This window comes from Arvicanthis niloticus, chromosome 21 (genome assembly GCF_011762505.2).
Source record: "Arvicanthis niloticus isolate mArvNil1 chromosome 21, mArvNil1.pat.X, whole genome shotgun sequence".
In the NCBI taxonomy this organism is placed as follows: Eukaryota; Metazoa; Chordata; class Mammalia; order Rodentia; family Muridae; genus Arvicanthis; species Arvicanthis niloticus.
Window position 1 is genome coordinate 44,076,439 of NC_047678.1, and position 15,017 is coordinate 44,091,455.

Below are 15,017 nucleotides of genomic sequence, written 5' to 3' on the forward strand. Positions count from 1 at the left end.
AATCAAGCTATAATCCATATAACCACGAGGTATATAAAGGAAGGGATGAATTATCCTAGGAAGGGGAAATAGAATGGATAGCTGTGGATGGATAAGGGTTGGGCTGGAATGGGAGGATCAAATGTGGAGGGGGGAGGAAAAAGGGAATTGAAGGGGATATGGGGGTGGACATACAAAACTAAGGGTCATATAAAATATATATATATATATATATGTATATATATGTATATATATATACATATATATATATATATATATGTATATATATATATATATTTGATCTAAATAAAATTGCCAAATAACAGAAAGACAGAATCCCAGATGTACCTCTCTTGTCACCAAATGAAGCTTCCAGTACCTGGAACGGTTTAGATGTAATTGAGTTGTCGACTAAAGGGGGTCTCATGGGAACCCCCAAATAACCCAGTATATTCCCAAGGTTATTGGCTGCTCTCCACAAACTAGCAGGAAGACCCTATTCCTGAAGACAACACCCACACAACTCAGTGACTATGGCTGGAGTCTATCTAGAGCCTTCACCCCAATGGACTAATACACCCCAATGTTCATGGTACTGGAAGGTATCCTGCATGCTACCAAAGGAGAAAGGTAAAAACCAGCACTACTACGAACCTTTAGCTCTGCAATGGTGATGTGTCTGCAAGATACAGTGATATCATGATGGTTGACTACTTGTGGGAGTATCCAACCAAAATCTGATTTAATTTAAGACTTACTCCACGAGATGGAACCCATGCCTGACATTGCCCTGGTAGTCAAGAACCTGAAACTAAATGGGCCCAGGACCTAGGGGAAAACTACATACTAATGTTTTGGCAAAGTGGTGGTTCTCAACCTGTGGGTTGTGACTCCTTTGGGTTTGAATGACCCTTCGACAGGGGATGCATATTAGATATCCTGAATATCTAGTATTTACATCGCAATTCACACCAGTAGCAAATTACAGTTATGAAACAGCAATGAAATCATTTTATGGGTTGGGGGGTCACCACAATGTAAGGAGATGTGTTAAAAGTCACAGCATAAGAAAATTGAGAAGGACTGTGCTAAAGGAACATAGCAATAAAGTGACTTCTATCAACATCTTGCTAGACTTGTAGATCAGTGCTCAGCTATCTTCAGAGAAACTCCCTCTTTCACCAGATAGGAACAAATACAGAGACCCACAGCCAGATAATGTGCAGAGAGTGAGAGATCTCAGAACACTCAGCCCTAAATGGGATGTTTTCATCAACTCTCTCTCCTCAGGGGCCAGGGAACTCTGCAGAAGCAGAAGCAGAAGAGTGTAAGAATTAAGGAGATGGAAGACCACAAGTTAACAAAGCTTTCTAACCACAGAATGACCAACACACAGATGAACTTACAGAGACTGTGGTAACACATACAGGGCCTGCATAGGTCTTTGCCAGATGGGGTCCCAGAAGTGAAAAGTGAAGTGGACACAGGACCACACTCCTAATGCAGAAGCTGTCTCTGACTGATAACCACTTGCAAATAAAGTTTTCTTCAAAGGAGTCTCATGGGGGAAACAAACCTTTAAGGGTAGGTCCTCATGATCAACTCAAAATGAACTCAGTGGCATCTTGGGAGGTTCTTTGTCTCATAATGCTATGTCAGGTCATTCGTTTACTCATTTACCTTGCAGGTCCTTTGTATATACATTATGGCTTTTGTGTTTTCATGGGGTTCTTATGCATGTGAACATATGCATCTCCATATCCACGTGTTTCCTGTCGTTTTCCTTTGGCTCCTTTTCTTCTTTTGGTTTGTGTCCTATTCTGACTTGTTTGTTTTTTTGTTTTATCTTATTTTTATTATTATTACTTAGATGCTTATTTGTTTAATAATGAAAGACAGAAAGAGTGCAGCTACAAACAGGAGTGGCGGTGGGGAGAAACTGGGGAGAATTTGGGTAGGAAAACTATTACCAGAATGTATTATATAAAAATATTTTCAATAAAAGAGAATAAAGTTCTAATGATAGTGCTTCTGGTGATACCACCACAGTGACCATCACTTCACTCATTGTTATATGTCTGTGAAGTGATCATTCTCCTTACCTTCATCACTGTAAAGTGGCATTTTGGAAGGTATAAATGACAGTGTGCTTTGAAACTGTCTACTTGTCAGAGAAGTGGGGGTTATAACCCAACACTGTAGGTTATGCAGACTGAGGACTTTTTTTCAGAAACTTCTATTTAGGTGAAACCGAGATCTTGAATAACTCACAGAAAACAATTTCAAGATGAGTTGGTTTGAAGCAGTTTGAATTTAAGAAAAAAAAATTTCATATACTAAGGACAGGCTGAACCAGCTCTGGCTTCTCTATGTTGTATCAACTTTCAGATAGTGCCTAGCCTTGAACAATGTTATTTTATACAGCATAGCCTTCACTGGAGTTACTCCATTTTGAGCATAAATGCCAAGAAAAATTTGACTCCACATATTGTTTATATAAGTAAGCAATCACTACTTGCCAGCATACTAGGAGGTACAAACTTATTTACTAATACCAATAAGTATTGACATGTGAGAAATCCCACATCATATCAAAACCACGAGACTCACGAGCTTATCAACTACAGTAGACACAATCCCCTTACTTGGTACAATAAAAGAAGGAACATCCCAAGACTAACAAGTGGCAAGCATGCTGACTGATTACCTAGTAATCATCTTGAGCCTGGTCCAAGAAAATCACCACTGTGAAGGATTCTAGATTCTGTTCTGGGTTCCAACTCAAGCTGAGTAACACTTTGCCCACTTTAAACTGAACCCCAATTAGCTTGCTATCCAGACCTCCATTTGATACCTCTGGCCTTGAACAGTTTTGAGACTGCAGTGAAGACTTTTTATCTGGTTCCTATAGACTTTTCCTTGTACCTGTGCTCTCTACCTTGCTCTTCAGGATAGTGTCTCTGAACTCTGAAGCCTCTTAAATATTTTCTTTGTAATTCTGTAACCTGCATATCTGTATACTGTTGTGTGAAGTGTTCATTTGCGATCTGAGAGCTAATATTAATTAAAATGGAGTTAAAGTACTGGGGTGTGAAAGCTCAGTTGGTAAATTGTTTACCTTGCAAACATGGGGACATGAGTTGATCCCTCAAACCCCATATTTTAAAAGCTGGGCATGTTGGCATGGATTTGTATGCTAATGCTGGAGAGGAGGAGACAGAGATCCCTGTGGCTTGATGGCTACCCAGCTTGGCTTTGTGAGCTCTAGGTCAATGAGAGAACCTGCTTCAAAAAATCAAGGCCAAGGCTAGAAAGATATCTCAGTGGTTTTCAGTCTGTAGAACCCACAATGGGTGGCTTACAGCCACCCATAAATCTAGTTCCAAGAAATGCTATACTCACTTCTGGTCCCCATGGTTCTAGGCCCATGGAATTCATATATACAAAATAAAAAGAATTGAAAAAAGGGTGGATGATATCTGAGGATGTTGAGGCTGTCTTCTAGCCTCCACATGTGTGTGTGTGTGTGCACATGTGCACACACAAATACACAGGTACACATGTAACAGATATTATTGTAATTAAGGATTCCGTTATTGATAACTACTAGCTATTAAAGCAAATATTGGGATTACTTGGCAAACTACAGTCAACAAACTGATATGGCTTGCAACTTTATTGCTTATTCAATAAATTTTAACATTGTACGGAGAGATATAGATATGTTCTTCTATTTCTGGCATAAAATGCTCATGGCATACAGAATTAAGCATAGAGAAGACAGACATATAACAGGACAGTAGGTCATGCCCTAGAGTGGGTGTATAGCTACTCAAGAGAGGAGAATAACACATTTAAGTGTCTTTTAAAGAGACAGTTTTGAGACAGGATTTTGTTATATAGCTCAGGCAAGATTCAACTCATGCTATTTATGTCTGGTCCTTGTCGCCTCCTGAACAGACCAGCAGACAGAAGACAATAGACACGGGATCTTCTTCCCAACACAGTTTATTCAGGAACCTTGAAGTACTGCAAAAGCCCCCCCCCCCCCCCCGTCCCCCAGCTCTAGCTCCTAGCCCTGAAATCTCTGTGTCCTCTCCAATCAGAACCTGCCACGTGGTCATTCCCGATTGGTGCTGAGCACATATGTCACATGGCCCTATCTTATGTAATAATGAACAAGCAAAATGCATGCGCAGTAAAGCCTAGCCTATGTGCCACCCAGGCTTCCTGAAATGGTGAGCCAACACGCCAGGGGCGTCTGGCACCCAACCAGGCGCCATCTTGAGTTCCGCTCCCCACAGGTCCTCCCAATTTCTGGGATTATGGGATCATAGGTATGTTCCATATGCTCAGTCCAGTTAGCAATCACTGTGGAAAATGTGGTATCATTAGTTTTTAATCTCCCTGGATTTGTTTGTACTTATGCACATACATGTTAGAGCACACAGGTACATGTGCAGGCATGTGTGTGAGTGTGGGTATGAGCCTGCCATTGCATATGTGACAGAGGACAACCTCTAGTTGTGGTCTTTGACTTCCACCTTGCTTGAGGCAGTGTCTTTTTGTTGTTGTTGTTGTGTACTTTTGGATACACCAAACTAACTGACTCAGGATCTTCCAGAGATTCTGTCTCTGCCTCTTGTCCGTCTTTAGAAGAACTGGTATTACAGATGCATATTACAATCTCTGGATTTATATTGGTTCTGGGAATTAGAACTCATGTCCTCATGCTCATTCAGCAAGCATTTTACCTAGGGAGTCATTTCAGACTTATTATTTTTTTGAGACATGCTCTCCTAGCTCAGTTGATTTTGAACTTCTTATCTTCCTGACTTTGCCTCCTCTGTGCTGGGATTATAGGCATGTAATACCATGCCATGTTTATGTGGCCCTAGGGATAAAACTGAAGGCTTTGTGCACACTAGGCAAGTATACTCAGCCCAGTAAAGCGTTTTGACAATAGCTGTATATAGGATTTTGGGTAGCTTTTGGAGTTCCATTGTTCAGGGATTGTAAAAGATTAAGCAGAACATTTCACTATTCTTATTCTTATCTAAGAAACTTTCTCCTTATAAATTTAAAAAAAACTTTTAATTATTGTGTATTTATGTTATGTGTCTGTGTGGGTGTGGTGTGCACATGTCACAGCATGTGCAAGGACAACATCCAGAACTTTGTTCTATTCTTCAACCATGAGTTCTGAACTCCACCTCAGTTTTATGTAGTAAGTGCTTTTACCCACAGAACCATCTCACCTGCTCAGGAACTTTTCTTCAGTAAATAAAATCTTAAGGTGGTTTCTAAGGTACAGGTTTATAGGCTGATAAGATAAAAATATATATTAAAAAGGTCATTAAGGCTTGGTCCCTGTGGCTGGGGCAGACACCTAGCTGGTCTGCTCCTGTGAAGATACCATATCCAGAGCCATCCTAGAGGAACCACTGCACTCAGAGCAGCAGGATTTCAGGATCCCAGAGGCAGCCTGAGTCCCAGGAGTTCTTCCACCCAGGAGCTCAGGATCACAGGATCAGAGGATCACAGAGACATCTGGACTCTGAGGAATTCTGACACAAGCAAGATAACTGGAAAGACAGGCTCCAGTCAGAGACAGTGAGTGCAGGTAGCACTAGAGTTAACCAGATGGCAAAGGCAAGCACAAGAACATAAGCAACAGACAGCAAAGTTACTTGGCATCATCAGAACCCAGTTCTTCCACCATAGCAAGCCCTGGACACCCCATCACACTGGAAAAGCAGGATTCAAATTTAAAATCACTTTTCATGATGATGATAGAGACTTTAAGAAGGACATAAATAATTCCCTTAAAGAAATACAGGAGAACACAGGTAAACAGGTAGAAACCCTTAAAGAGAAAACACAAAATTCCTTAAAGAATTGCAAGAAAACACATTCAAACAGATAAAGTAATTAAACAAAACCATCTAGGATCTAAAAATGGGAGTAGAAACAATAAAGAAATCACAAAGGGAGACTACCTGGAGATAGAAAACCTAGGAAAGAGATCAGGAGTCATAGACACAAGCATCACCATCAGAATACAAAAGATAGAAGAGAGAATCTCATGTGCAGAAGATACCCTGGAAAACATTGACACAACTGTCAAAGAAAATGCAAAATGAAAAAAGCTCCTAACTCAAAACATCCAGGAAATCCAGGATACAATGAGAAGACCAAACCTAAGGATAATAGGTATAGATGAGAGCGAAAATTCCCAACTTTAAGGGGCAGTAAATATCTTCAACAAAATCATAGAGGAAAACTTCCCTAACCTAAAGAAAGAGATGCCCATGAACATACAAGAGGCCTACAGAACTCCAAATAGACTAGACCAGAAAAGAAATTCCTCCTGTCACATAATAATCAAAACATCAAATGTACAAAAACAAAGAAAAAAATACTAAAAGCAGTAAGGGGAAAAGGTCAAGTAACATATAAAGGCAGACCTATAAGAATTACAGCAGACTTCTCACCAGAGACTGTAAAAGCCAGAAGATCCTGGACTGATGTCATACAGACCCTAAGAGAACACAAATGTCAGCCCAGACTACTATACCCAGCAAAACTCCCAATCACTATAGATGGAGAAAACAAGATATTCCATGACAAAACCAAATTTACACAATATCTTCTCACAAATCCAGCACTTCAAAGGATAATTGATGGAAAACTCCAACACAAGGAGGAAACTACAACCTAGAAAAAGCAAGAAAGTAATCTTCCAACAAACCCCAAAGAAGATAGCTACACAAACATAATTCTACCTCTAATAACAAAAATAACAGGAAGCAACAATCATTTTTCCTTAATATTTCTTAACATCAATGGACTCAATTCCCAATAACAAGACACAGATTAACAGACTGGATTCATAAACAAGATCCAGCATTTTGCTGCATACAGGAAATGCACCTCAGTGACAAAGACAGATACTACCTCAGAGTAAAAGGCTGGAAACCAATTTTCCAAGCAAATGGTCCCAAGAAACAAGCTGGAGTAGTCATTCTAATATCAAATAAACAGACTTTCAACCAAAAGTAATAAAAAAAGATAAGGAAGAACACTTCATACTTATCAAAGGAAAAATCTACCAAGATGAATTCTCAATTCTGAACATCTATGCTCCAAATGCAAGGGCACCCACATACATAAAAGGAACTTTACTAAAGCTCAAAGCACACATTGCACCTCACACAATAATAGTGGGGGAATTCAACATCCCACTCTCAGCAATGGACAGATCATGGAAACAGAAACTAAACAGAGACACAGTGAAATTAATGGAAGTTATGAACCAAATGGATTTAACGGATATCTGTAGAACATTTTATTCTAAAACAAAAGAATATACATTTTCACCAGCACCTCATGATACCTTCTCCATAATAGACCATATAATTGGTCACAAAACAGGCCTCAACAGATACAAAAAGATTGAAATAATCTCTTGCATCCTATCAGATCACCATGGACTAAAGCTGGTCTTTAATAATAACAAAAACAATGGAAAGCCCACATACACATGGAAACTGAACAACGCTCTACTCAACGATGACTTGGTCAAGGAAGAAATAAAAAAAGAAATTAAAGACTTTTTAGAATTTAATGAAAATGAGGACACATTATACCAAAACTTGTGGGACTCCATGAAAGCAGTACTAAGAGGAAAACTCATAGCTCTAAGTGCCTACAAAAAGAAACTGGAGAGAGCATACACTAACAACTTGATAGCACACCTGAAAGCTCAAGAATAAAAAGAAGCAAATACATCCAAGAGGAGTAGACAGCAGAAAATAATCCAACTCAGGGCTGAAATCAACCAAGTCGAAACAAAAAGAACTATACAAAGTATCAAAAAACCAGGAGCTGGTTCTTTGAGAAAATCAACAATATAGATAAACCCTTAGCCAGACTAAGCAGAGGGCACAGAGACAGTATCCAAATTAATAAAATTAGAAATGAAAAGGGAGACATAACAACAGAAACTGAGGAAATTAAAAAAAAATTTCAGATCATACTACAAAAGCCTACACTCAGCAAAACTGGAAAATCTGGGTGAAATAGACAATTTTTCTTGACAGATACCAGGTACCAAAGTTAAATCAGGAGCAGATAAACCATCTAAACAGTCCCATAACCTCCAAAGAAATCAAAGCAGTTATTAAAAGTCCCCCCCCCCGTGCCCTTCCCCCCAAAGCCCAGGACCAGATGGTTTTAATGCAGACTTCTCTCAGACCTTCCAAGAAGACCTAATATCAATTCTCTTCAAACTATTCCACAGAATAGAAACAGAAGGAACACTACCCAATTAACACTATGAAGCCACAATCACACTCATACCTAAACCACACAAAGACAGAATAAAGAAAGAAAACTCGAGACCAATCTCCCTTATGAATATCAATACAAAAATACTCAATAAAATTCTTGCAAACCAAATCCAAAAACACATCAAAACAATCATCCATCATGGTCAAGTAGGCTTTATCCCAGGAATGCAGGGATGGTTTAATATTCGGAAATCCATCAACGTAATCCACTATATGAACAAATTCAAAGAAAAAACCCACATGATCATCTCACTAGACGCTGAGAAAGCATTTGGCAAAATTCAACATATCTTCATGGTAAAAGTCTTGGAAAGATCAGGAATTCAAGGACCATACCTAAACATAATAAAAGCAATATACAGCAAGCCAGTAGCCAACATCAAACTAAATGGAACCTGAAGCAATCCCACTAAAATTAGGGACTAGACAAGGCTGCTCTCTCTCTCCTTACCTATTCAATATAGTACTGGAAGTATTAGCCAGAGCAATTAGACAACAAAAGGGATATAAATAGGAAAGGAAGAAGTCAAAATTTCACTATTTGCAGATGATATGATAGTATACTTAAGTGACACTAAAACTTCCACCAGAGAACTCCTAAACCTGATAAACAACTTCAGCAAAGTGGCTGGATATAAAATCAACTCAAACAAATCAGTAGCCTTCCTCTACTCGAAGGATAAACAGGCTGAGAAAGAAATTAGGAAAATGACACCCTTCACAATAGTCACAAATAATATAAAATACCTTGGTGTGAATCTAACCTAGCAAGTGAAAGATCTGTATGACAAGAACTTCAAGTCTCTGAAGAAAGAAATCAAAGATCTCAGAAAATGGAAAGATCTCCCATGCTCATAGATTGGCAGGTTTAATATAGTAAAAATGGCCATCTTGTCAAAAGCAATCTACAAATTCAATGCAATCCCCATCAAAATTCCAACTCAATTCTTCATAGAGATAGAAAGAGAAATTTACAAATTCATTTGGAATAACAAAAAAATCCAGGATATTGAGAACTATTCTCAACAACAAAAAAAGAACTTCTGGGGGGAATCATCATCCCTGACGTCAAGCTGTACTATGGAGCGATAGTGATAAAAAAAAAACCTGCATGGTATTGGTACAGAGACAGGCAGGAAGATCAATAGAGTAGAATTGAAGACCCAGAAATGCACCTAAACACCTATGATCTTTGACACACACTTGAGTTTTGACAAAGGAGCTGAAATCGTCTAGCGGAAAAAGGACAGCATTTTCAACAAATGGTGCTGGTTCAACTGGAGGTTAGCATGTAGAAGAATGCAAATCAATCCATTCTTATCTCCTTGTACAAAGATCAAGTCCAAGTGGATCAAGGACATCTACATAAAACCAGATACACTGAATTTAATAGAAGTGAAAGTGGGAAAGACCCTCGAATACCTAGGCACAGGGGAAAAGTTCCTGAACAGAACACCAATGGCTTATGCTCTAAGATCAAGAATTGACAAATGGGACGTCATAAAATTGCAAAGCTTCTGTAAGGCAAAGAATGCTGTCAATAAGACAAAACAGCAACCAACAGATTGGGAAAAGGTCTTTACCAATCCTATATCTGATAGAGGGCTAATATCTAAAGTATACAAAGAACTTAAGAAATTATACTTCAGACAACCAAATAACCCTATTAAAAAATAATGTACAGAGCTAAACAAAGAATTCTCAACTGAGGAAACTCGAATGGCCAAAAAGCACCTTAAGAAATGCTCAACATCCTTAGTCATCAGGGAAATGCAAATCAAAACAACCCTGAGATTCTACCTCACACCAGTCAGAATGGCTAAGGTCAAAAACTCAGGTGTTAACAGATGCTGGCGAGGATGTGGAGAAAGAGGAACATTCCTCCATTGTTGGTGGGATTGCAAGCAGGTACAACCACTCTGGAAATCAGTCTGGTGGTTCCTCAGAAAATTGGACATAGCATTACCTGAGGACCCAGCTATATCACTCCTGGGCATATACCCAGAAGATGGTTCAACATATAACAAGAACATATGCTCCATTATGTTCATAGCAACCTATTTATAATAGCCAGAAGCTAGAAAGAATCCAGATGTCCTTCAACAGAGGAATGGATGCAGAAAATGTGGTACATTTACACAATGGAATATTACTCAGCTATTAAAAACAATGAATTTGAGAAATTTTAGGTAAATGGAAATATCATCCTGAGTGAGTTAACCCAATCACAAAAGAACACAAATAGTACATACTCACTGATAGTCGGATATTAGCCCAGAAGCTCGAAATACCCAAGATACAACTCACAGAGCACATGAAGCTCATGAAGAACGAAAACCAAAGTGTGGGTGCTTAGGTCCTTCTTAGAAGGAGTAACAAAATACTCATGGGAGCAAATATGGAGACAAAGTGTGGGACAGAAACTGAAGGAGGGGCCGTCTGGAGACTGTTCTACCTGGGTATTCATCCCATGTGTAGTCACTAGAGACAGACGCTGATATGGATGGCAGAAAGTGCATGCTGACAGGAGCCTGATATAGCTGTCTCCTTAGAGGTCTGCCAAAGTCTGACATATTCAGAGGCAGATGCTTACAACTAACCATTGAACTGATCATGGGGTTTCCAATGGAGGAGTGAGAGAGAAGACTGAAGGAGCTCAAAGGGTTTGTGGCCTCATGAGGAGAGCAACAATAACAACCAACCAACCAGAGTTCCCAGGGTCTAAATCACTAGCCTGGGAGCACATAAGGAGGAATCCATGGCTCCAGCTGTATATGTAGGAGAGGATGGCCTTGTCAGGCATAGATGGGAGAGGAAGTCCTTGGTCCAGTGAAGGCTGGATGCCCCAGTGTGGGGGAATTCATGGGGGGTGGGGTGGGAGTGGCCGGATGGGTGGGGGCACATCCTCATAGAAGCAGGAGGAGGGGGATGGAATGGGGGTTTCTGGGTGGGGGGAAATGGGGAAAGGGGATCACATCTGAAATGTAAATAAAATATCCAATAAAAAAAAGACCTCGTTTACAGCTTAAAAAAAAAAAAAAAAAAAAAAAAGAAAGTACTATGTGATATTTCAATGTGCACTTATAGGGTATAATCCTGCAATCAGGTTGAATATATATCTCTCCCAAACATCATTTCTTTTTTTAAAAAAATTTTATTGGATATTATATTTACATTTCAGATTTTATCCCCTTACCCCACTCCCCACCACCATCCAGGAACCTCCTATCCCATCCCCCTCCTCCTGCTTTTATGAGGATGTGCCCCCACCTACCTCCCACTCCCACCTCCCCATCCTCAAATCCCCCTCCCCCGCCATTGTTCATCCTTCATGGGACCAAGAATCTCCTTTCCCACCTATGCTGGACAAGGCTATCCTCCCCTACATATACAGTTGGAGTCATGGGTCCCTCCCTATGTGCTCCCAGGCTGGTTGCTTAGACCCTGGGGAGCTCTGGTTGGTTGGAATTGTTGCTCTCCTCATGGGGCCACAAACCTTTTCTGATCCTTCAGTCTTCTCTCTAACTTCTCCATTGGGAAACCCTTGAACAGATCAATGGTTAGCTGTGAGCATCGTCCTCTGAATATGTCAGACTCTGGCAGACCTCTAAGGAGACAACTATATCAGGCTCTTGTCAGCATGCACTTTCTGCCATCCACATCAGTGTCTAGCTTAGGTGACTGTACATGGTATGGATACCCAGGTAGAATGGTCTCCAAATGGCCCCTCCTTCAGTTTCTGTCCCACACTTTGTTTCCATATTTGCTCCCTTGAGTATTTTTGTTACTCCTTCTAAGTAGACCGAGGCATCCACACTTGGTCTTCCTTCTTCATGAGCTTCATGTGGTCTGTGGGTTGAGTCTTGGCTATTCAAAGCTTTTGGGCTAACATCTGCTTATCAGTGAGTAAATACCATGTGTGTTCTTTTGTGATTGGGTTAACTCACTCAGGATGATAATTTCTAGTTCCATCCATTTACCTAAGAATTTCTCAAATTCATTATTTTTAATAGTGAGTAATACTCCATTGTGTAAATGTACCATACTTTTTATATCCATTCCCCTGTTGAAGGACATCTGGGTTCTTTCTAGCTTCTGGCTATTATAAATAAGGCTGCTATGAACATAGTGGAGCATATGTCCTTGTTATATGTTGGAGCATTTTCTAGGTATATGCCCAGGAGTGATATAGCTGGGTCCTCAGGTAATGCTATGTCCAATTTTCTGAGGAACCAGCAGACTGATTTCCAGAGTGGTTGTACCTGCTTGCAATCCCACCAACAATGGAAGAGTGTTCCTCTTTCTCTACATCCTCGCCAGCATCTGCTGTCACCTGTGTTTTTGATCTTAGCCATTCTGACTAGTGTGTGGTGGTATCTCAGGGTTGTTTTGATTTGCATTTCCCTGATGACTAAGGATGTTGAGCATTTCTTAAGGTGCTTTTTGGCCATTCGAGTTTCCTCAGTTGAGAATTCTTTGTTTAGCTCTGTACATTATTTTTTAATAGGGTTATTTGGTTGTCTGGAGTATAATTTCTTGAGTTCTTTGTATATATTGGATATTAGCCCTCTATCGGATGTAGGATTGGTAAAGATCTTTTCCCAATCTGTTTGTTGCCATTTTGTGTTATTGACAATGTCCTTTGCCTTACAGAAGCTTTGCAATTTTATGACGTCCCATTTGTCAACTCTTGATCTTAGAGCATAAGCCATTGGTGTTCTGTTCAGGAACTTTCCCCCGTGCCTAGGTATTTGAGGGTCTTCCCCACCTTCTCTTCTATTAGTTTCAGAGTATCTGGTTTTATGTGAAGGTCCTTGATCCACTTGGACTTGATCTTTGTACAAGGAGATAAGAATGGATTGATTTGCATTCTTCTCTACATGCTGACCTCCAACTGAACCAGCACCATTTGCTGAAAATGCTGCCATTTTTTCACTGGATGATTTTAGCTCCTTTGTCAAAGATCAAGTGATCATAGGTGTGTGGGTTCATTTCTGGATCTTCAATTCTATACATCATTTCTTTATGGTAAAGATTTTACCAAAAAAAAAAACCCCAAAAAACTTTTTTGAAGTTTGGTGATATATACATGCATTGATTCTATTTCTTAAGAATCAGTATCCTGATCAGTACATCACAGCTGCTTCCTGCTCTCACGTGGTAGCAGAATATCCAATCAGTAAACTTTCCCAGCTTTTCCCTTCCCCATCACTACTTCTGGCCCCTCATAAATATTACAACACTTTTCAACTTTTATCAAATGAACTGTTTAGAGTGAGTTCATGTGGCACTTGTCACTTTGTGCTTGAATTATTTCACTTAACACAATGTTTTTATGACTGAATGATAGTCTATGGTGCATGGATGTTTAGATTGTTACCATTTTTTTTTTTTGGCTATTGTAAGTAGTATTTCAATAATTATGAGACCCAAAATATTTCTTCAACATACTCTCCTCATTCCCTTTGGGTATATACCCAATTGTGGGATGACTGGATCATGAAGCTTTAATTTTAGCATTCTTTTCCAAAGCAGCTTCACTTAGAACCAGGATGCTATGCAAGGTTCCTCTTTTCTGTATCCTCACCAGCACTTAGTGTCTTTTTTAAAATGTTTATTCTCAATCTTGTGAAGTAATAAGGCCACTGGGGCTTTGTTTGCATTCCCATGATGATCAGTAATACTAATATTTCTTTATTTAAATTCGACCATCTCTATGTCTTCCTTTGACAACTATCTACGTACAATAAAGAAGTGTTTTAACTTTATGTAAAAAAATAAAATAAAAAACGTCATTAAATAAATTCTTACTATACACAGATCACAAGGAATCCAGGACACATTCAGGCTTTAACATAGTTCAAAATATTGTTTGTGAGATTTTCCTGAATCTTGAGTCACAGTCACCTCACACGCTTATCATATGACTTCAAACTGTGAGTCAAATAAACCCTTCCTTCCTTAAGTTTCTGTTTGGGGGTGGGTATTCTGTCATAGTAATACTAAAGTCTCTATTTGCCCAAGGAAATGGAAGGATCAAACTACTCCAAGAGGGCAAGAAGGCTGGTGTGTCATTCTAGCTGAGGTGCTGTTTGAGGGGTTCCCCATTATGGAGATATAACAGGGGACAGGGACTACCCTGAGCAATGCTTTTAGGAAGATAGTATCCAGACGCGGCACAGAACAACAGTCTACCAGCTCCTTTTAGACAGGAAGCTCTTACTCTAGAAGGTGAGAATGGGAAGTGAAAAGTCAAGAAATAAACACTGGCCCATTTTTAGAGCACACAGAGCTGTGAAAACCAAATCTTTGTACAACATAGAAACTTAACAGAGAAGAAGACAAAATCAGCCTACATTATGGCTTCTTAACGCCCTCACCTTCTAAAGTAAGAGCGTCCTGTCTAAAAGGAGCTGGTAGACTGTTGTTCTGTGCTGCGTCTGGATACTATCTTCCTAGAAGCATTGCTCAGGACAGTTTCTGTCTGCTGCTATATCCTATGCCTTCTCATTACAAAAAAATAAAAATTCATTTTTTTCTGGTTGGTATTTCTTTTCTCTTTCTCTCTTTCTCTCTTTCTTTCTCTCTTTCTTTCTCTCTTTCTTTCTCTCTTTCTTTCTCTCTCTTTCTTTCTTTCTTTCTTTCTTTCTTTCTTTCTTTCTTTCTTTCTTTCTTTCTTTCTTGTTT